Consider the following 23,903-nt stretch of genomic DNA (forward strand, 5'->3'; position numbering starts at 1 on the left):
GAAATCTTTACTTAGTATATACTAAGTTGATTTTCTGTATATAAAGATAATTGAAAATGAATCTTATGCCGGCGCTGCGGCTCAATAGGCTAATCCTCCACCTAGTGGTGCCAGCACACCGGGTTCTAGTCCTGGTTCGGGCGCCGGATTCTGTCCCGGTTGCCCCTCTTCCAGGCCAGCTCTCTGCTGTGGCCCGGGAAGGCAGTGGAGGATGGCCCAAGTGCTTGGGCCCTGCACCCCATGGGAGACCAGGAGAAGCACCTGGCTCCTGCCATCGGATCAGCACAGTGCGCCAGCCACAGTGCGCCAGCCGTGGCGGCCATTGAAGGGTGAACCAACGGCAAAAGGAAGACCTTTCTCTCTGTCTCTCTCTCTCTCTCTCACTGTCCACTCTGCCTGTCAAAAGAAAAGAAAATGAATCTTGATGAAGAGTGGGATGGAGAGGGAGTGGGAGATGGGATAGTTGCGGGTGGGAGGGAGGTTATGGGGGAAAAAGCCAAAACAACGCAAAAGTTGTACTTTGTAAATTTATATTTATTAAATAATAAAGAAAAACGAATGCTCATCACTGGAGGTCAGAATGACACTGCAGAGCAGCTGCCCTCCCAGTGACTCAGCTGACTGAGGCTCCACCAACTACAGCTGTATCTTCAAGCACAAAGCTTCCGCCAAGGGCAGACATTTGGCAACACAGTCAACACGTCGCTTAACGCACCTACACTCTGTATCACGGCACCCAGGCTCGAGCCTGGCTCCATCTCCCAGTCCAGCTTTCTGCTAGTGTCGACTCCGAGAGCAGTAGATGATGGCTCAAGTAGTTAGGTCCCTGCCTCCATGTGGGAGATCCAGATGGAGTTCCTGGCTCCTGGCTCCAAGTCTGGCCCTGGGGGCATTTGGGGAGTGAACTGGCTATTGTGGGCATTTGGGGAGAGAACCAGCAGATGGAAAAAAATCTGTGTCTACCTTTTAAATAAATAAAAAATAAAAATTTTTAAAAGAAGGGAAAAAGACCCTTTGTCACTATCACACAAGAGAAAGACACTACCAGCAAGCCTCCCATTTACATGCTTCTGCCTGGAAGTAACACTTCATTTCTGCTCAGAATACATTGGCCAGAACTACCCACCTGGACACATCTGCTTGAAAAGGGAGAGATGTCTAAGCCTCGTAAGTGCCCAGGGGAAGAGAGAATGGCAAGCCCTAAATGCTTATACCACATTCCTCTTGTCTCCAAACATTTGTTGCCATCTGTTTTACTCTTCTTCCTTTGCCTCACCACTACATCTCACCTTCCCTGCTGTTTCTCTCCCATACCTGCTACTTTCCCCAAATATAACTCTCACACCATTCTGGACACCTGCTTTACTAAAATCACCCTTTGTGGCTGCTCAATGCTCACGATATAAATTTCCTGCTCACGCTGTAAGAGAGCTTTCACAATCTCATCCCAGCCCTTGCCAGCTCTGTCCCTGGCCTCTGTGCACTTGTTTTTTCAAAAGATCTGACACTTTCTGGACTAGACCTTACTTTGATGGTTTTTAACTGTTATGAGTCAGAAAATTTCAGAACAAAAGCAAACTTGGCTTTTGTGGGGCTTCAGTGGGTCTGTCTGTCTTAGCAAGTCTGGGCAGTATCAGCCATGTTGGCAGCGCTATGCCCCAGGATTCTGCTGTCCCTGCCTCCACACCTGGCACTGCTCCCTTGGTGATTCAGGAACGCACCATCAGATGGGCAGAGATTTTGCAGGAAGTATCAAGGTGGTCCTACTAGCAAATGAAGGAACAGGTGCCTCCTCATTATTACCTCTGTAGAGCAAAAATTATTGTCCATGGTGAATTGACCTTAGACCTCCATCCAAGACAAATCCCAACAGCTTTCATCAGAGAATCCAAGTCTCCTGCCCTCTGACGTCTCCTTCACTCCTCCATACACAAAGCCCATTCCTAAGGGCAGCCCAGCAGAATCCTGAATGCAGAGGCATCACCCTGGGGTGAGTCCTTTGAGCACAGGAAGGGCTGCACAATCAGGCAGAGACTTGGCAGACCTAAGCAGCTAACGTCATCAGCCCTCGCTCTTTCTGTAAGGAGGAAGAAGCACTATATGTCCAGTGCTGTGTGGCTGACTCCACACAGCAGTCTTCTCTGAGGATCCCCTACAAATGTATACCTGCACAGAGTCACCAAAGATTCTTTTAATTCCCAGAAATAAGCACTTTCCAGCACCTTACTTTTACTCATGCCGTGGTCTCCCTCATGTGCCTCCTCGCCCTATACCTGTCCCTCTAAGTGTTAGGTCAAGGTCAGTTTTGCACACTCCTTTCCTATTTTCCCCAAACTCAGCAGAATTCAGTCTCTCTCATAGCCCATTTGATGGATTCTCATTGCATCTGATCAAATTTTCCATCCTAGTAACTCACTGAAACAGTTATGCCCACAATATTTCCTCTACCACCCTGTGAACCTCTTGAGGATAGAGAATGCATTTTTTAAACCTTTGCAGCCTTATTCTGGGAGTTTAAAAATATCAGCTAAAACTAAAACTAAATTAATGTTTTCTGCTAACTTCACTGAAACAGTCTTATGCTATACTTGTGCCTGGCAGCATTTACTGAAAATTGGCATTGTTAATCATTCATTTTTTTTAACAAACCATTTTATAAAACTTTTTGCTATTATAACCACAATCCAAGCATTCTCTGTTGGGTTTGGATGTCTGTGTAATAATATGGTTCCTCAAGCTTGAATGTCATAAGGAATAAAGTAGATATGGCTCATCTTTCAGTCTACAGGAACCTACCTGATTCTCTTTACTAAGTAGATTACTTAGTTTCCTAACAGAGCTGCAAAGTTACCTTTACAGATGAGGTTGGTTGCTACTTTGAGATATGACTAAAATAAACATGTTTCAGGAAAAAATATACATTCAACTTCAAACACTGGGAATATGCATTTTTTTGAAAAAAAAAAAAAATAGTGAAACACACTGGTTTACAGAGACACTATGCAAATAAATACCTTGCTAAAGAATTGGATGCTAGCTGGCGCCACAGCTCACTAGGCTAATCCTCCACCTAGCGGCGCCGGCACACAGAGTTCTAGTCCCGGTCGGGGCGCCGGATTCTGTCCCGGTTGCCCTCCTTCCAGGCCAGCTCTCTGCTATGGCCTGGGAGTGCAGTGGAGGATGGCCCAAGTGCTTGGGTCCTGCACCCCATGGGAGACCAGGAGAAGCACCTGGCTCCTGCCTTTGAATCAGCGCGGTGCGCCGGCCGCAGTGCACCGGCTGCAGCGGCCATTGGAGGGTGAACCAACGGCAAAAGGATGACCTCCCTCTCTCTCTCTCTCTCTCACTGTCCACTCTGCCTATAAAAAAAAAAAAAGAACTGGATGCTGAAGCAGCTCTTGTGTAACAAAGCTTCTGAAAAATAAAATCCACCAATCCCACAAAGGTATCAAAAAGCACATCAGGGAGGAAGCTGATGTGGGCGGAGTCCGGACCACTCACCCTTAACCACTTACATTTAGTGGGCTTCAAGGAGCAATGGATGCTGGCTGCTCATCAGTTAACACGTGAAACACAGATCCCCAATCACCTTTCACTTGAGAAAAGCACAGTTTATGAAAGCTCAGCTCACGAAGAACCAATACCAACAGAGCTATTCTGTACACTGAGAAAATCTGTCCGACAGTGACATATGTTAAGCAGGAAGCTTCCTGGTGCTTTAAAAACACAGATGATGCACGTGAGTTTTCCAGCCCTCATCTCAAGCGTGAGGTTGTGCCCTTCACTCTCAGGTCAGAGATGCTGATGGCAGTACAGTGACACAGTGCTGCGGGGCCGCATGGAAGCACAAGGTATTGATTAAAATTACATCAAAGTACAGCTGCTGTCCACAGCAACTTAATTGCCAACGTGGGAGGACACCAGCTGTGTGCCAAGTGACAGCACAATTCTGAACGCTCCAGAGATGTCGTCAGGTCACTCAGCTATGGACAACCTAGGGCTAGCAAGAGAGACTGGATTAAGAAAACAATTGCAATCTTCATTCCTTCTTTTCCGGGAAGGATCAGGAAGAGCTTTCAAACCAATTTTCCATGTTTTTCCAAGGTTTGGTAGGTCCTATTTAGACATCTATATACTTTCCAAATTATAATTTGGCTACACTGAAGCATGTCTCAAAAAAGGACATCCCAGAGTGGAACCCACAGCTGTCATCACCACCATAATTTTTTCTGTTTCACTGATAAAATTTGAAGCATATCCTTTTCTAGATAAAGACTTCAAATTATAACTTTTCTGGACAATATAGTAATGATATGATCACACTAAAATGATTAAGGGAAAAGCCTAAAATTTTAGTCCCTTTTAACCCTGGATGGGTATTTACAGATCTGTTTTTACTTTGTGTTTTCTAAAAACAGTATTATAGGGGCCAACACTGTGGCACAGCAGGTTAAGCTGCTACTTACAATGCCAGCATCCCGTTTGAGTGCCAGTTCAAATTCCAGCTGCACCACTTCGGATCCAGCTCCCTGCCAATGCACCTGGGAAAGCAGTGGAGGATGATCCAAGTGCCTGAGCCCCTGCCACCCACATGGGAGACTCTGAAGGAGTTCCAGACTCCTAGCAGATGGAAGATCTCTCTCTCTCTCTCTCTGCCCCTACCCCCATCATCTCTATCTCTAACTCTGCCTTTCAAATAAGTAAATAATTATTTTTAAAAACCCACAATGTTGGCCGGCGCTGCAGCTCACTAGGCTAATCCTCCGCCTTGCAGCACTGGCACACCGGGTTCTAGTCCCGGTCGGGGTGCCGGATTCTGTCCCGGTTGCCCCTCTTCCAGGCCAGCTCTCTGCTGTGGCCAGGGAGTGCAGTGGAGGATGGCCCAAGTAAGTACCTGGGCCCTGCACCCCATGAGAGACCAGGAAAAGTAACTGGCTCCTGCCATCGGATCAGCACGGTGCGCCGGCTGCAGTGCACCGGCCGCGGCGGCCATTGGAGGGTGAACCAACGGCAAAGGAAGACCTTTCTCTCTGTCTCTCTCTCTCACTGTCCACTCTGCCTGTCAAAAAAAAAAAAAAAAAACCCACAATATTGTGATCTGTGCTTGTGTTCATTCCCTCAGTGCTGCACGAGGAGGAGATAGCAGGCTATCCACAAGGCAAGAGGACTGGGTATGAATACACATGCTTGGAGTTCCATGCTGTTAGATTAGAAATGCCTAACCCTAAACTAAATGTAACAAGATTTTCAACTCACTTCTCCAGCTTTGGTTAAAAAGCATATTAAGCCAATAGAGCAAGTAAGGAAGAAAATGCACTAATTTTTGTGTGATAATACAAGTATGCTACTTCAGAATCAGTAGATACCAACTAATCAGTATACAACTTCTTGTGCACTTACTCCCATGACCCTGTACAGCGAACAAGAACTGGTTTAATCATTAACTTTATAAATAAGTGAGCATTGACAAAGTGAACCACAAGCTGACACCACAGGCTGGCTAGGGAAACCACCAACACGACCTCCAGCTGCCTCCCCAGCACCATGATGCCCCGTCACACGGTGCACAGGTTTTCACCTTTTCATGCACTGATCTTCCCAATGGGAGTGACAGCCTCCTGAAGTTTTAAAATGCGGGTGGGTATCAAGGTATAGTAGTCAGGCCACCACTTGGGACACCCATATTCCATTGCAGAGTGCCTGGGTTCAAGTTCCACCTCTACTTCCAATCCAGTGAGGCAGCAGATGATCAGTCAAGCGTTTGGATTCCTTCTACCCATGTGTGAGACCCTTAATGGATGGCCCAGCCTTGGCTGTTGTGGGCATTTGGGGAGTGAACCAGTGGATGGAAGCTCCATCTCCCCTCTCTCGTTACTCTACTTTTCAACAAATATAAATAAATAAAACTTCAAAAAGCTCTATCTTTTCCCACTTTGCACATGTGAAGTAGACAGCAATGCATGATAATGAAACAAAAACCAGTACAGTATCACTACTACATAATCCCAGAATCTTCATAAACCTCAAGTGCTCAGAGATGTGTACTTTCGTCCTAAATCCAGCAAATTCTGGCACCTATTGTTTTTATCCCTGTTAAATATGGATTATATGGACTCCCTCAAATGTCTACTAGCCTTAAACAAATCAAACACATGTGACATACAAGTTCTCCAGGGATAACAAAGCACTCAATAAACCTGGCAGACGAACCACAGGGAGTGAGGACACGTGTGCTCCTGCATCATGTCAGAAGTGGAAGAAATACATTCCACTGTAACTTATTCTGGGAGGTCTAAGTTTTTCTACCTGTGTAACATAGCTTAAGAAAAAACTATACTCTTACTGGGTCTCCAAGAATTCAGGGTCTCCAGGAGTCTTGGAAGGGAGCCATGGGGTCAAAACTATTTCCACTAAAATTCCATGATGATATTCTTTTTCATTCTCATTCTTTCAAAAGTGGAGTTCACTTGTGACTTCAATAGAACTGAATGAAAAGCAGTTACGAATCCAGCTGTCAGCTAATGAAGCTAGACCTTAAAGAGATTGACAAATTATAGACATTTTTCTTGCTACGATGGTTTTTCTTTTGTGAAACATGATTTTCTTTCACTAAAAATGTGTTTGCATATTTAAGTAAATTCATAAATATTTTCAAACTTTCTCAGTTTTCATTTCTGACATGGTAAATAGCATTAGCTAACAGCTGACAAAAACAAAAGGTCTCAGGGTCAGCTTGGGAATCAATAACAATATAGGAGTATATATTAATAATTTAAATTTTAATCTAGAATTTCTTCTAACCAGTACATATCTATATGTGCATGATTTTAAATAAGATATTGGCTAAAGCTGGACAGAGAGGGAAATGGGCCTCAGGTGGACTTTTTTTTTTTTTTTTTTTAGATTTGAAAGAAAGAGGTAGAGAGAGAAAAAGATCTTCCATCCACTGGTTCAATTTGAAGCCAGGAGTTTATTCCGGGTCTCCCACATGGGTGCAGAGGTCCAAGGACTTGGGCCCTCTGCTGCTTTCCCAGTCACATTAGCAGCAACCAATGGGTTGTAAGTGGAGCAGCCACGACTGGAACCTGTGCCCATACGGGATGCTGGCACTACAGGCAGGGGCTTTAACCCACTGCACCCCAGCACCAGTCCCTGGGGTGGACTTTTGTATCAAAAGGAAATGGCAAACTTTAGCATGAATAATAAAATTCATAGATGATTCAATAATGGTTTAGCTTGTCTAAAAAAGGGTGAATAGGCTATTTATGAACATACTCCACCACCACCAATTAAGAAAAAACATACAAGGGAAAGGATGAGGCAGTGAAAAAAAAATGAATACATGAGTAGGTAAAGAAAGGGCTGATGACACTTAGAAACGCCAACAGAGGTGGGTATTTGGTGCAGCTGTTAAGCAGCTGCTTGGGACACATGTATCCTATATCTGAGCGTGCGGGGTTCAAATCCTGGCTCTGCTTCCGGTTCCCTGTGATGTCCACTCTGGGAGGCAGCAGGTGACAGATGGCTCACGTGTTTGTGTTGCTGCCACCCTCATAGGAGACCTGGATACATTTCCAGGCTCAAAGATTCAGAATGGCCCATCCCTGGCTGTCTGAAGGCATTTGGAGAGTGCCAGTGGATGGATCATCTCTGTCTCTGCCTTCCTGCCTTTCAAATACGATCAAAATAAATAAGTGAAAATTTTAAAAGGAAGAGAAGCATCGATTCAGTATGTTTCACAGACACATTTCCCATTCACAGCCCCTTATCCACACACACCGAGAAATCTACTTTTCCCTGCAAGATACATTCTCACCTGCTTCCCTACAGTGACCAAGTTGGAAGACTGCATGTATTTTCCCTCCTCTCCCCACAAGGTAGTCCATACCATGCAATGCCTCCAACAAACAGCTATGGAACAGATGCATGTCTAAAATTTCTGAGCTCTGTGATAACCACTGCATTCCCAGGAGCTGAACAAATAATTTGAAATCATACTAAAGAACAAAGGGGATCTTTCCCTCACTTGAAATTAGAAGAACTATATTCATATGATGTCACCATATTTTAGGACCATATATACATATATATTTGAACATTAGTGTACATTGCTCTATGTTTGTACAGGAAGAATCGAGATGTATGAAGGAGCTTAGGAATGTTTGTGGAAATATGCAAAATCTCTAATTCCATTTTTCCATAAATATTTTAAGCTCCCTCACATTTTTTTAAATTTATTTTTATTTGAAAGGCAGAGTTAGAGGCTGAGACAGAGAGAGAGAGGTCTTCCATCCACTGGTTCACTCCCCCAGATGGCTGCAACAGCCAGAGCTGCACTGATCCAAAGCCAGGAGCTTCTTCCAGGTCTCCCATGCAGGTGCAGGGGCCCAAGGACTTAGGCCATCTTCTACTGCTTTCCCAGGTCACAGCAGAGAGCTAGATAGGAAGTGGAGCAGCCAGGACTCAAACTGATGCCCACATGGGATGCCAGCACTGCAGGCGACAGCTTTACCTGCTGTGCCACAGTGCCCGTCCCCCTCATGTATTATTATTATACTTTTAAGATTATGCATAAAAACTAAGACAATTGTTGGGGCAAGTATCTGCCTCAGTGGTTAAGATGCCATTTGCGACACCTGCATCCCATGCTGGAGAGTCTGGGCTCAAGTCCTGGTTCCATTTCTGATTCCAGTCTCCTGCTAATGCAGGAAGCAGTAGGTGATGACCCAAGTAGTTGGGTCCTGCCATCCACACGGGAGACTAAGATTGAGTTCCAGGCTCCTGACAGCCTGGCCCAGCCTCAGCTATTGTGGGCATTAGGGGAATAAGCCAGTGTATGGAAAAATCCGTCTCTCTGAATTTCAAACAAATAGTCTTTAAAGTTTTAAAACTAAAATAAAAACTAGAGATATAACCAATTACTCTCAGATGCATAACAGCCAACAAGTGGCTTTAGCTCTGAAGACAGAAACATTGGGAAGTCCTTCAGAGGAGGGTCTTAAACTTATCATCAATCCAACATTGATCTTTTCCAACTATTAAATTTTGGTACAAGAAACAGTGGGAAAGTCCTATTGCAATTCTTTCCCCAGAAAAACGTCAATTTTCAAATTATGGCTTAACAAAAATTATCTACAACAGTTCCCATCCCAAGATTGTTTCTATAATAAAAACAAAAAGGGCCACCATCAAGGAAAAATATGCTATAACCATCACTAGGAGACAATACAGCTATTAAAATGATAGGCAAAATGTATTCCATGGAAAGATACTCACTCCACTTGAAGTGAAAACAAACTGCTCATAAGTACATAAATGTTGTAAATAAATGGTGCATAGTACTGATGGCTACACATAAGTTATCAATTTAGAATTTACTGATAATTTTTACATTCTTCATTGTTCTTAGGGGAACTTGACAATATCTACAATGAACAAATATCAATTCTATAATGGGGGAGAGCAGATCATTTAAAAAAATCAACTCTACATTCCTGACCAATCAAAGCCTTTCTCCTCATCAGCAGGTTAGTAGACAAACATCCAAAAATATTTTTAAGTTCTTATCCAGTCAGTGGATGATAGAAATTTTTACAAGAGAAATTTCTGCCCAAGGGTCAAACTCTGCTAGAAAAATGATATTCTCAGCACGAGTTTAATTAAACTTGTAGCTGACAAGCATCAGGCCTCCCGGGCAACCTGCAACACTTTGGAAAGCAAGAAAATAAAACTATCACAACACAGTTTTTCAACAGAGGACATCCTTTGGGGACTTTGAAGTCAGGCGCTTGAGGGAGGTGCTGCCCATCTGAATTGCAAGCAAGATGATGTTGATTGACACCAATCTGAAAACTCAGGGATTGTGCCAACACTGAACCTGCTGGCAGGTCTTCTCAACTTGGGGGTCAGGCTCCTTAAGAAACTGGAAGTTGGTGATAAGAGACCTTGCATTGTAAATATTGGGGGGCGGGGGTGAGTAGAGTGGAAACTAGTGAGAAACAGATTGTGCACAATAAGAACTCAGGGTTAACCAAAACACAAGTTAATCCTTTGCTCTGGGCTGCAGTGTTATCAGCTCAATTTGATTTGTCACTGTGCCCTTCCTGCTGACCAGAACACTTGATGTGCCTAATTTTTTTTCTTTTTTAAAATAGAGCATACTTAATACTTATCTAATACGGCTTGTGGGACAAAATCTTTCATAAGGAGTCCATTCAACCAAAGAAATAATAAGTAGTCCGCGACAGTGAGAAGGCTGGGAACCAGGAGTTGAGTCGTCTACAATAACTGGAGACAAATCACACCGCAGGGTGCTTCTAGGGCTGGTACAGCAGGTGGCAAGGATGCAGGTGGTATGCAGGGTTCCTAAGGGTTGGCATGGCAGGGGACCTCTGTCAGCACTAACCTGATGACCTGAAGCATGGGGAGAGAAGGGGAGCCAGGGCTTTCAATATAGGACTCTGCGATCCCCATCTGATCAAGCTTTTTTCTTTTTTTAAATAAATACCAGCTGCTGTAGTCCAAGTTGCCAGTTCTCTTCCTCCCCTTTGCTGCTGCACTGAATCACCAGCCCAGCTCCAGACACCTGGCCCTCGTGGCATCACCCCAGGGGACTCTGCCCTTATTCATCATCTCGGGGAGAGGTGCCCAGAGGACTGGACAGCTGATCAGACTCTTGGGTTCTCCTGCAAACCCTACCTTAAGGGGAAACACTGTCCTGAAAGGCTGAGAAAACTGCTGTTTCCCTTAAACATGTATTTCAGAGTTCATCCTCACAAGGTATTTATTTGCAACAAAATATTGTGATTGTTTCCTCTTTTATATTTTTAAAAAATCTTTTCTTCCTCAGGCCGGCGCCGCGGCTCACTAGGCTAATCCTCCGCCTAGCGGCGCCGGCACACCGGGTTCTAGTCCCGGTCGGGGCGCCGGATTCTGTCCCGGTTGCCCCTCTTCCAGGCCAGCCCTCTGCTGTGGCCAGGGAGTGCAGTGGAGGATGGCCCAGGTGCTTGGGCCCTGCACCCCATGGGAGACCAGGAAAAGCACCTGGCTCCTGGCTCCTGCCATCGGATCAGCGCGGTGCGCCGGCCGCAGCGCGCCGGCCGCGGCGGCCACTGGAGGGTGAACCAACGGCAAAGGAAGACCTTTCTCTCTGTCTCTCTCTCTCACTGTCCACTCTGCCTGTCAAAAAAAAAAAAAAAAAAAAAAATCTTTTCTTCCTTGATACCAGTTAGATTTCCCATGTCTTCTCCCGACACCCTCTTATGGGCTATTCACTTTCACTGTACCTTTGTTTCCTACCAATATTTACATTCCATCTTTTATTTTTGCCAGATGCGCGTTCTAAACATAACTTGTCAACATTCTCTTTTCAAAAGGGTATAGAATGACTACTAGTACATTATAGCAGACCACTTAGATACAGCAATTCAATAATCTACAGCACTTTTAGTTTTTAAAAAAATCAATTTATCTCTTGAGATTTTTTTTCTTCCTTCCTATACTTACGTGATAAAGGTCATATAGTAAAGAGGCATCATTTTTTAAGCTTAAACATCTATTCGTCAATCCCCTGAAAGGACAGAATACACAAGCCACTCTGGCCCTCTCATCTTGGCAAGAAATTGCTCTCTGTCCGCCCACAGCGCAGTGATGATTAATTACACCATCCATCCAACCCAGCTCCATTAGGCCTGGCTTGTGCAAGTCATCAGTGCAGATGCACACACTCTGAGATGATCATTGCGACAGCCCCACATGGTCAAGGACCAGCAAAAGGAATCTCTACCCAATGCTGCCAGCCGCGTGGGTCCCCAGAGTTCACTAACTTGAAAATTTCCCCCTAGAACTTGACTCTGCTTAAGAACTTGGGTAACAGATCTCTCAAGGTAAATTTTCATAAAACCTGACTTAGGATTTCAGTCCCACTGAACAGAACTTTTAAGTAGATTCCTTCACTTTTAAGTAGCCACCGATAGTCAAACACAAGATCTATTTATTCATTTCAGAAAAATAATAAAATTTATATCAGATGTACAGATTAGTTTTGAGACTAACTGGATTTCCAAAAACATTAAAAAAACATTTAAAAACAGTCAAGAAAACATAGTAATTTTGACAAGGCCTTGACTGTTACTTAGGAATACCTATATACTAAGAATGTCCAATATAATTTTTTTTTATAGTCATGGGAGACTCAAGATTTTTTTATTTTTATTTTTATTTTATTTTTTTTGACAGGCAGAGTGGACAGTGCGAGAGAGAGACAGAGAGAAAGGTCTTCCTTTTGCTGTTTGTTCACCCTCCAATGGCCACTGCGGCCGGCGCACCGCGCTGATCTGAAGGCAGGAGCCAGGTACTTCTCCTGGTCTCCCATGGGGTGCAGGGCCCAAGTACTTACTTGGGCCATCCTCCACTGCACTCCCTGGCCACAGCAGAAAGCTGGCCTGGAAGAGGGGCAACTGGGACAGAATCCGGCACCCCGACCAGGACTAGAACCCAGTGTGCCGGCGCCGCAAGGCAGAGGATTAGCCTATTGAGCCACGGCGCTGGTCCCAATATAATTTCACATTACTACACTCCAAAGCACTCTGAAAAACATCCTTGTATTCAAAACTTGATGGGTCAATATGCACTCATCACATTTAAAGGGATCTGAAGATTGGGACTTATGAGTTTCCTTTAAGTAATAAAACACAATAAACTGGGGCCAGTGCTGTGGCGCAGTGGGTTAACGCCCTGGCCTGAAGCGCCAGCATCCCATATGGGCTGCTCCTCTTCTGATCCAGCTCTCTGCTATGGCCTGGGAAAGCAGTAGAGGAAGGCCTAAGTCATTGGGCCCCTGCACCCGCGTGGGAGACCTGGAAGAGGCTCCTGGCTTCGGATCGGCACAGCTCCAGCTGTTGCGGCTATCTGGAGAGTGAACCATCGGATGGAAGACCTCTCTCTCTGCCTCTCCTCTGTGTAACTCTGACTTTCAAATAAACAAATCTTTTAAAAAATAAAAATACAATAAACTCTCTTAACTGGCACTGTGATCACAGGAATAGGATGTGTTTTCATTCATGAATAACTTCACACAATGGACGGTCAGGTTCAATGCTTCAGGGGTGGTCACCAGGATCCTGGGACAGCAAGAGATCTAGTTTTAATTTTCCTCTTTTATTAAACATGGATAGTCGATGCTTACACTTCCGTGTACACGGCAAGGTCAGAGTACTCATCCAGGGCCATACAGACATAAGTTAGTCGTATCTTTATTATTTCTCATAAATAAAGGCACTTAAAGTCCCCACAGGAGATACTGCTAAGCATTTCAATTTTATAGCCATTTAAAGAAAACTGTCAGTGATAGTACAATAACAAAAGCACTACAAATGCATACCCCCAAATATTCAGCTGATCTGGGCACACCAGGAAAAGGACAACTGAGCAGGTGCTTGATGTCCCTCAATGTCCTAGTGGATGATCTCCACCTCGGAGTGAGGGAAACGCGGGTGCTGATGCCTGCACTCAGCATGAGCAATACTTGGGCAGCACCTGTTCAAGTTTTTGTTCATGCAGTACCCCTCACAAAGCATTCACCTGACCGGCCCCCAGATGAAAAGAACAATGACTCAAGCTTTAAACCAATGTCCTGCTGATTTAACTAAAAAGCATCAGAGCCAGGAGTCAGTTTCCAATGGGATCCCAACGTGCAAGGCTCTCTATCATGCACATGCTGAGTTATGCAGAGCTGGGGGACTGAGTGAGCATTTGCAAGGGGCTAAGGTGTAAGTTAATGTGTAACTGTGGATCCCCTGAGGACCCAAGTGCTGGTGAGTTTCTCAACAGAGAATTTAGTAACTACTCAAACCGAAGTTTTATATGGAAGAGAACTTTTGGGCAGGTAAACAAGGCAAATACAGCAAAACATGAATTATAGACTCTAGGTGGTAGGCATATGGGTGCTAAGTATGAGTCTGTACAATGGTTTCAGCTTTTCTGTATGTTTGAAATTCTTCATATCAAATGCTAGGGGAAAATAATTCAGAATCATAAACACAATAAACATGGCAGCAGGGCCCTCTGGGAAAAATCAGAGTCTGGAAGGCAAGACAATAGGTTCTTAGCCTAAACCCAAGAATTGAAAGTTTATGACTGGGAAAGGCCTTGGCAATCCTCCAGAACAGAAAAATACATGGTTTCATGGGTCCATGAAAATTTTTAAAAAAGAACAATATCATAGCAAACTAAAAATATTTGTTTCAAAAATTATTCTTTTTGCTATGCTTCTGGTTATCAAACATCCTTTATTATATGAAACGCTGGTAATGGCAGATAATAAAGCTGATTATGCCCTCACTTAGCAAAACAATGTTAAGCCTAAGTCAGTCTTCTCAATTTTTGAAATGGTATCAGGTTATGAAATAAACATTTTGGGAACCACCAATCCAATCTAACCCCTGTCCCCCATTTTTAAAGAAAGAGGTCCAAAGTATGTTTACCTGAGGCATAACCTAGCTATGTACAACCCTGGGAAGTTTACTAACTCAGGGAGTCAAAAAGGCTACTCCTCTTATTGCAGGCGGGATGGCCATGAAGGAACAAATCCCAGGTTACACAAAGAGGTAAGAGACATGCAGGAGGTTGACTTGTAAGTGCTACCATTGATCTTCCATACATAATATCTCTCCTACTCCGCATTTAGGTGAATTTCTTATAGAACTAAGCTTTTAATTTTGACATTAGTCTTTCAACCATGCTTCCACAAATACAGCTTAAGAGTGCTATCACGGGGCCAACACTGTGGTGCAGCAGGTTAAGCCACTGCCTGCAATGCCAGCATCCCATATGAACAGTGGCTGGAGTCCTGGCTGCTCCACTTCCCATACAGTTCCCTAGTAATGACCCTGGAAAAGCACCAGAAAATGGTCCAGGTGCTTGGACCCTGGCACCCATGTGGGAGATCCAGATGGTGTTCTGGGCTCTCAGCTGTTGCAGCCATTTGGAAAGTGACCCAGTGGATAAGATCGATCTCCCAATCTCCCTCCCTCCCTCCCTCTCTCTATAACTCTACCTTTTTTATTTTTTTTTAAGTGATAGAACACAAGAACATAAGGGAGAGGCAAATTTACCACCTTCAAGATTGTCATCAACATCTACTGGTCTTATTTTCTTTAAACTTTTTTGATAGCCAAATGATCAGCACAGAATTGTATGCAGAATATTCTGAAACAAACAGAACATGTGTTCTTCATAGGCTTCTAATGTTGAGGGAGATCCAAGATGTCATTTGAGAATAATACAAGAAGCAACTAAAATAACTTAGGCTTCCACTGGTTCAAAAATATACTGAAGGGCTCACGTTCTGGTGCTGTGAGTTAAGCTCCCTCTTGGGACATCGGCATCCCATATGGAAGTGCCGGTTTGAGTCCCGACCACTCTGCTTCAGATCCAGCTTCCTGCTAACAAACTTGGGAAGCAGCAGATGCTGGCTCGAATACTTGGGCCCCTGCCCCCCTCCCCTTGGGTAACTTGGATGGAATTCCAGGCTCCTGGTTTCAGCCTGGTCAAGCCTTGGCTGTTGCGGACATCTGGGGAGTAAACTAGCAGGTGGAAAATAACTGTCACTCAGCCTAACACATAGATGAAATTAAACATTTAAAAAACATATATTGAGAAAGTCTGCTCACAAACCACAAATATAATACAAATAGATGAGTATCAAACTGGAACCACATTCATGAAGTGAAAAATGATAAGTATTTTAGAGTTGCAGAAAGATACACAAGTTGAACTTGTGTTTCATATAGCAGATAAGTCACTCATTTATCCTATTTATCTCTCATTACCCTAGAGCTATCTAGACAAGTGAGATTAGGAAAATAAAATGATGGTGAGCAGAGCTCTCCTACCAGGTTTATATTCAAGGCTACAGAGCTACAATATCCCTTATCAGTGTGTATTCTAAATTCATTGAGGAAAAACTTGCAAACCTCATTCAGTTTCAAAGCTGGCCAGAGTCCTTCATTGCTTCTGGGACATCCTTATGGTAGAGGGGAATGCTAAATTTAACTCAAGAGTCTGAGGCTTATCTAAGGGCAGATCTGAATTAGTAACATAGATGGCTTTTCAAGGGTTGCAAGGCAGGGTAGCAGGCATATTCAGATATAAGCTGACACTACCTGTGACTGCATGTGAAGAGTGCACATTATTGCATAAAAGACTGAATAACAATCAGTAGAGCAGGAGTTTGATGCACAGGTTAAAATGCCACTAGGGTGTGGGGAGCAACCCGGACTGGACTGAGTTACTGGAATTAAGACTTATTCTATGCATCTGCTCTCCCACAATATGGCGCTGAGAAGGGAGAAACAGCTTCTACACAGCTGCCTCCAGTTCAACCAATAAACTGCAGGACCTGCTCCTGATTGGAGGAGAGCAGCGTACTCGGCGTTGTGGGTAGCAGAGTTGGGATTGGCGGAAAAGGACTATAAAGGAGGAGAGAGACAACATGCACCAGGAACATCTAAGAGGAACATCTAAGAGGAACACCTGTGCAGCCCCCGAGAGAGCCGGCCGGCGGTGTGCTGCTCCCCCGCGGAAGTGGGGAATGTGGCAGGGGGAACCGCCCTTCCACGGAGGTGGAAGGGACGGTAGCCAACCCGGGAAGGGCCGAGCAGACGAAAGAACAACGCAGGGTCTTGTGTCGTTCCTCCATGAAGAGGGGGAGCGACATAATGGTGCCGTGACTCGGATATGAAGCCTAGGCAGGGCTTAGTGTCGTTCCTCCACGAAGAGGGGGAGCGACACTAGGGATGCCCGCACCCCACACTGGAGTCCCTGGTTTCAAGTCCCAGCTCCTGGTAATGTGCACCCTGGGAGACAGCAGGTGGTACCTGAAGTGCTTGGGTCCCTGCCACACACATGAAAGACTTGTCTTGAGTTCCTGCCTCCTGGCTTTGGCCCAACCCCACCCTGGCTGTTGTTGGCATTTCAGGAATGAACCAGCAGATCGAAGATTTCTGGGTGTTTCTGTTTGTGTCTTTCAAATAACAAAAATAAACCTAAAAGATATTTGAAATTTTGTAGAAAAAGAACCAACAATATTTTTTCTTCCTAGGGCTGTTTAGTGGTAATATACTTAACAATGCTATAAAAATAAGGTCATTTCATCTTTCTGTTTCCTAACACTTGCCTGAAATAAATTAGGTACACAAGCATTTGTTGACAAAATGAGTTATCTAGTTATATAGTAGAATCTTATGAACTATCTGCTCAACACAAACGACCACCACAGGGCTCTGGCAGCCACATGTCCAAGACAGCACTTTCAAAACTTCATAGAAAATGGAAATAAGAGATAAGTTAATTTGGGTGCAACAATTTTGGAAACCCATGGTTATTTTGTAATATTCATATGCATGAACAATCCAAAAACCTCTCACGTCTGATCCTGGCCCCCTAGCCCCAAGTACTTATGCCAAGGGAGGATCATCTGACCTTCTCCAAAAATTCAAAGTTGGAGTAGAGGCCAGATTTGGCATGGACTTGCTGGTGACAGAGCGAGGCAGACATATGAGGCCCTAGTCAAAGTCTGAAAGAATGGCCCCTTTGTTCCTGGGTGGTTTTCCGATGCCAAGTCCCAGTCCCTTGTGAAGTTCAACTGCAGTACTGAACTCGGAGCCCACGAGACAGGTGTGATCTTCTCTGTAACGCCCGCATTGTCCCCAGCTAGCTGATGATACTTTCGTCACTTGCAACCAGGAACACTAAGTAGTTAAAGTGATGAGGATGGTTATTAAAGTCCTCAAATGTTCACAGCCTAACACTGAAGAGAAGCCAGGAAGGACATTATATATGATCACCCAGTATTTGCTGCATTGCAAAAGAAAAAAAGATGAAGTGAAAACAATGAAAATGAAAAAAAACACAGTAGCCAGAGTTGATAGTTTTAATACAACATAAATACAGCTGGTATAAATAATAAAGATTATCCCATTGGGAAACTATAAACAGGAAAATCATAAAAGAAAAATAGCTGTTCAATTTATGATATATTATAGAAGTTCCTCTATATTAAACCTCTTCAATCACAAACTACAATAGTGTTTAATATGTATGATATAACCGGAAAGTAGTAAAAACTTAAAACTAGTTTATTGTTACACACTGTTGGCTGGCATGTGAATTTGATAACACACATTGAATATGAACACATAACCAAATGTGAAAGTGAATGGCTTCTAACCAAGCTTTCCTTGTCTAGAAGTTAAGCCTAAGGAAATAACTGGGTGAGCTGAATACAACATATTAGGAAGCTCACCAAAAGCCCGAGCGCAAATCTAACTAAGCATACAGGAAGGAGTCACTAGCGAGAAGCCCTTCAACTGAGTCATTAGGCAATCACTCTACTCCTTGACTGAAGAGGAGCCCAACATAATATTCTTAAGTGAAGAAGACATATTAGAAAACAAGGAAACGTACAATCAACTTTCATTTTTTAAAAAATATGTATATAAAGTGTCTGATAATACCTAATATAAAATTATCAATGGATTTACAAATAATGTTCACCCTGTTCTTTATAGTTTTTGCTATTCTTTGTTGTCTATAATGGGTATTTATCATTAAAACTTAAAATTCTTTATAAACATTCTAAAACCTCAAACAGAGACAAACAACATTCACAAGACAGTTCAAAACTACCAGAGGTAGGAGTCAGATAGAACTTCTATGAATCTCAGGCCTGTCAATGAGCAGGGTAACTGCACAAATGACTTACCTGTGTTACATTCAACTCATTAAATCCTTACGTGTAAAGAACTTAGTGTAAAATCTGCACAGAGGAATATCTCAAGAAATAACCTGCATTAGCAATTTTAATGCATCTAATAAAGTATAAATGGTGATGAGATTTGATATATGGAAAATGGGCCAAACGAATCAAATGCTGTCCTATGTATAGGTTAATTAATTTCAAAGTATTGACTGTGGTACCAATTGGAAAGCTACTAAAAACCAGTTATCTGGAAAACCAACATGGGAAATCCTTTGCCTTTATATCAGGTTACTTAACTAGGTTCCAATGTTTGTTGCACCATTATCTAAGGACACATGCTCTCCCTACATGGTCAGTACAGAACACAAGTATGGACAGTCACAGAGGTAGGGAATATAAAAATAAATCAGAATTAAAAAGCCTGATAATATAACTGCAGTCCAGCCCACTCTTTTCCCCTTCCCCCCATTTCCAGGAGTGACAAAGTCTGATGTCCTTGAGTAAACCTCAGCCTGGGTCCTCTGAGCCTTGTTCTCCACCCGACAGTGTCCTCTGTCCCCATCCTGTTCTCTTAGCAAGAATCCTGCTAGGTCAGTTGAGCAAGAACCCCCAAACTTGATATCTGATCCAGTTCCTCATCCCCTGTGTACCTTTGAGGTACAAGTCCTTGGCCTGCTTTCAACAAGAATCCTGCTAGGTCAGTTTAGTTTGGTGTCCTCTTAGTAACTTTCCATTCATTCAAACCACCAGCTCCCCCAACTCCTTACACCCCAACTCTGCTCTTTGGCTACGAATCCCCAGCTGCCTTTGCTGTATGCAGAGCCGAGCTCAACTATTCTCACAAAGTATAAAGGTCTCGAATAAAAATGTCCCTATGGGCCATCAAAGGAGGAGGTACCTTTCTCTGAAGGGAGGAGAGAACTTCCACTTTGACTATGACCCTGTCGGAATAAGATCGAAGTCGGTGAACTCAAAAGGCTTCCATAACCTTGGCAACTCATGACTAGAGCCTAGGGAGATTACTGACGCCATAAACAAGAGTGTCAAATTGTTAAGTCAACAACAGGGGTCACTGTGTACTTACTTCTCATGTGGGATCTGTCCTTAGTGTGTTGTCCAATGTGAAGTAATGCTATAACTAGTACTGAAACAGTATTTTACACTTTGTGTTTCTGTGTGGGTGCAAACTGATGAAATCTTTACTTAATATATACTGAATTGATCTTCTGTATATAAAGATAATTGAAAATGAATCTTGATATGAATGGGAGAGGGAGCGGGAGATGGGAAGGGTATGAGTGGGAGGGAAATTATGGGGGGGAGCCATTGTAATCCATTAACTGTACTTTGAAAATTTATATTTACTAAATAAATAATAAAAAAAGAAATAAAAAAGTCCCTATGATGATAACAAGTGTCAGAATGATTTTTTTTTTCTTGAACAGGGGTTATGTATGAAAGTCTCAGAACCTTCAGGTACAGAGCTAACCACAATGCTGGCTGGGGGGAGGGGGGGGAAGGTCTGCTTCACTCACTAGTATGACTTAAAGGTTCCAAATACTGACATTCAAAATTGGCCAGAAACACTGAGACATTAAAACCAAAACAAAGCCCTAGTGCTCTTCTCTTGAATCTTAATATCTCATCATTCCACTTTAACTTCAAAGATAAGGGCAAAAGAGTGAAGATCATGCCATAAAGTTTTCTTGAGGGTGATGACCATCTCTTGTTGTACCATGGACCCATCTGGGCCTGACACATAGTAGGAGTGCGATAATTTCAGCATATGAATGAGAGAAAAACAGAAGCAGATGAATGATGTTTAGTTCCTGAAAGAGGGTGGTATATATTCAAGAGAAAATATATCAATCCTCTGTTTAATTAGGCAAATCAGAGAAAACTGTGAATGCAGCTGATTTGTTATTTCTCCCAAACATCAAAATTAAAAATAACTTTGCTTGAACAATAGCATATTTTTGGAAAATGATTCCAGAATGCAGTTTTAAGCTATGAATCGGTATTTCTGTACCTATGATTCAAAAGCACTGGGTGGAGAGGTAGCATCAGAGATGAGGTTGTCTACGCAACCTAGGGCTCCAACACAGTGAGAACAGCCTCAGAACGGGTAAGTCCATTCCTGCAGCATTGCTAGTCTTTGAAGGAAGCTCATGTATTTTCCTGAGAAGGGGGACCCACTGGGAACTCCTTTTCAGTGGAGACAACGTCATTAAAATGGGACATTTGAAAACAGTGGGGGAAAGCTGCTTAGTTGCCTGCTTTAAAACAGGAAATTAGTATCTTGTGCAAGTTTCCAGAAGGGCAGGTGAAATGGCTCAGGCTACTTAAGACTTGATCTCCTCTGCACCTAAGTACTATAAAGAGCTCTGTTAAATGAGACACCCCCCCCCCCCATCTGTTTCTTTCCAGTAGAGAACCTTACAGTTCTTCACTGCAGAAAATCAAACAGGAAGCACCCACGTAGGCACTTTGCAAAGAGGGGTCTGTCAGAGGGGTGGGTGTGCCAGCAGAGGTCAGAAGGGAAAAAGCAGCGCCAAGGGACTTCTGCACTTTTGGGCAGGAGAGAAACAGCACTTTCTCTGTCAGCACCACTGCACAGTCACCCAACGCCATGTACTGGCAGTTGGTATTCAGTGCCAATGGCTAGGGAGACAGAACGGCCTACAGACTCCAAAACAAATCCAAATACTTGTAGGCTGTTTGCATTTGCTAAATTTAAATAGTTATTTCATGAAAAATTTCACAATTTCACTCTATGAGACACAAAGAACTTATTTACTGTGTAAATTTAACAGAAACTCTGTTTTTCTTTTTAACCCCCATCCAGGGGTATTTTATGAGAAAGGTAATAGAAAAAAATAATTTTACAGTGATGGCTGTAACTGAAGTCAAGTTATGATACAATTATTATTTATTTTTTCTCTACAAGAAATTTATCACTGACAAACTTGAATATGATGGATTAACATACAGAATAGTGTTGCTTAAAGAACTAGCATTCTTTAATCTTTATTGCTGTAGCTGGAGGCTCAAATTCCACATTCTCTCGCATCTCTAGGTCCAACTGCTCACGCATGAATGGGAGAAAAATAGGGCAAGTAGGTCAGGAAGAGAAATAAATGTCAAAATAGGTTCCTAGGTCGTTCAAAAATGCACTGACCTCCAGGGCTCCGCTGAAACTTGAGGAAACAGAAGGAAGTAGCCATCCTCAGACTCTCCGGGTCAGACTGCTGCTTCCCAGGGGCTCTCAGAGCAGATCTCACAGGCGGTCTAGGACTTCGAGACCAAACTTAAACCGTAACTTGCTAATGCATGTTTCTGGAAAGATTTTAGTTGAGTGGATAACATCCTCTGTGACTGCAATGTTTTACAGAGAGGCACAACTTTGCAAACACTTCTCAGTCAAGTGCCTAAACTTCTCTACCAAAATAGACTGTGGGGTGCCAGGACAGTCTATTAGCATAATGCCAATAAATAATGAAACAATGAACGAGGGTCTTTCAGCTTCCACATCTCCGAATCTTACAGGGATCGAATATAGCTAATTCTCTCCTTCTGTAATCTACAAAGTATCTCCTTTTAAAGAGAGTTAACAATGTTTGCAAAAAGTAGGGCTCTTCCCCTCCATTTTTCTGCCACCCAAGAGTGTCATCAACCCTAAAGATCAACTCTGCTCTCTCCATCAATGACCAAGTGGTTCCACTTCTTCCTCCCACAAAAGGCTTGGGATGGTACCCACTTTCTAGAGAAGTAAACCATTTCTGATGCAGGCCTTCACTCCCTGGACCCCTTCTTATCTCTACTGTGCGAGCAATTGTCCTCCCTGTTCTACTCCTCTCAGGTACTCACTGCAACAAAAGACAACAGTTTTCTCCACCCAGTAGACCCCATAGGAAAGGCACCTGCTGATCATAGCCACAGCTCCTACTTGTCTCTCTTGTCCCTTTCCTATTCTGGCCATTTTGATCACTTAGGACATTTCTGCAGGAAGATAAACTACTGTTCAAGGTTTGATGAAGAGATGCAGTACAACACTGGAGAAGAACAGGAGTGTGGCAAAGTGGCAAGACAAGCTTAGTGGCTAACATTGCGAACAGATGGATGCACCATACTTTACTATGCTACAGAGAGGAAGTCTGGTGTTGTGGGTCCTGGAGTCAGCCTGCTTGGGCTCAAAAGTTCCAAGAAGGCTGTCTGACCCTGAGCAAGGCGCTTAACTACTCACTAGGTAATGGCATCCTCAGGGATCAAGTAGAAATGACAGCACCCACCTCTTGGAGACTCACATGATACAACATCAACTTGGAAACAAAGAATAAACACTGTTGGCAGCTATTAATATTACACACATATTTTAAAAGAATGAGGTCACTCTAATGTATGCACTTGACTAATGTCTGTGATGTGTTTTTGCAGAAACGCTGCAGAATAATATGCTTAGTATGTTTCCATGGAGGAAGAAAAAAGAAATACATGGTGTGTATCTGCAGGTACATCCAAAGAAGCGTGGAAAAGCGCTCACCACCCAGCGACCTGTCACTACTCCCAGGGAGTGAGGCACCATAGGCAGAAAACTGGCATTTTTATGCAGCTCTTGGCTTGAATTCACACACTGCTGTTAGCATCTAAACATTTCAACTTGACAGTGGCCTCTCTATCCTTCAAAATGAACATGCTTCGTGTTCTCAGTCTAGGAAAAGACGAGGAATCGCAGGCCTGGAGAGCAAGAGAGCGAGCCCGGCCAGCGCCCTCTGTCCTCCATGCGTCATTTCAGATTCCCTCGCGTTCTTCACGGTGCGTGCACACAGCCCGCGCCCGCCACAGGCACCCACTCTGCCATCGGCCTGGCCGCCCTGGCCGTCCCTCTCTCCCTCCATGTCCACCCCAGGCTTTCTTCTGCACTGTGTCCAAGTCGCTTCCATCCCCCGTGTTCTAACATCTCCCTTCCTCTCCCTCGCTAGCTGCCTGCCCTTGTCTGGCTCTTGCCCTGAGAAACCCACTGCGTGGGTGACAGTAGGCCCCTACCACGCAGGTGCTAGCAGGCACAAGGGCCCCTCCCTGCAGTAGGCCTCTCCAAGTTGCTCTGTCTTGCGAAGAGTCCAAATGGATTTTTAAACAGTTTTGT

The 23,903-nt window shown here is 43.7% G+C and overlaps 1 protein-coding gene across 2 annotated transcripts in view; it reads right to left on the minus strand.

The window, feature by feature from the left end:
• PPM1H (protein phosphatase, Mg2+/Mn2+ dependent 1H) overlaps positions 1–23,903 on the minus strand; it is a 301,454-nt gene that overhangs the window by 275,771 nt on the left and 1,780 nt on the right. The gene's annotated exons all lie outside the window — the stretch shown is intronic.

Source organism: Oryctolagus cuniculus, chromosome 11 (genome assembly GCF_964237555.1).
Source record: "Oryctolagus cuniculus chromosome 11, mOryCun1.1, whole genome shotgun sequence".
Lineage (NCBI taxonomy): Eukaryota > Metazoa > Chordata > Mammalia > Lagomorpha > Leporidae > Oryctolagus > Oryctolagus cuniculus.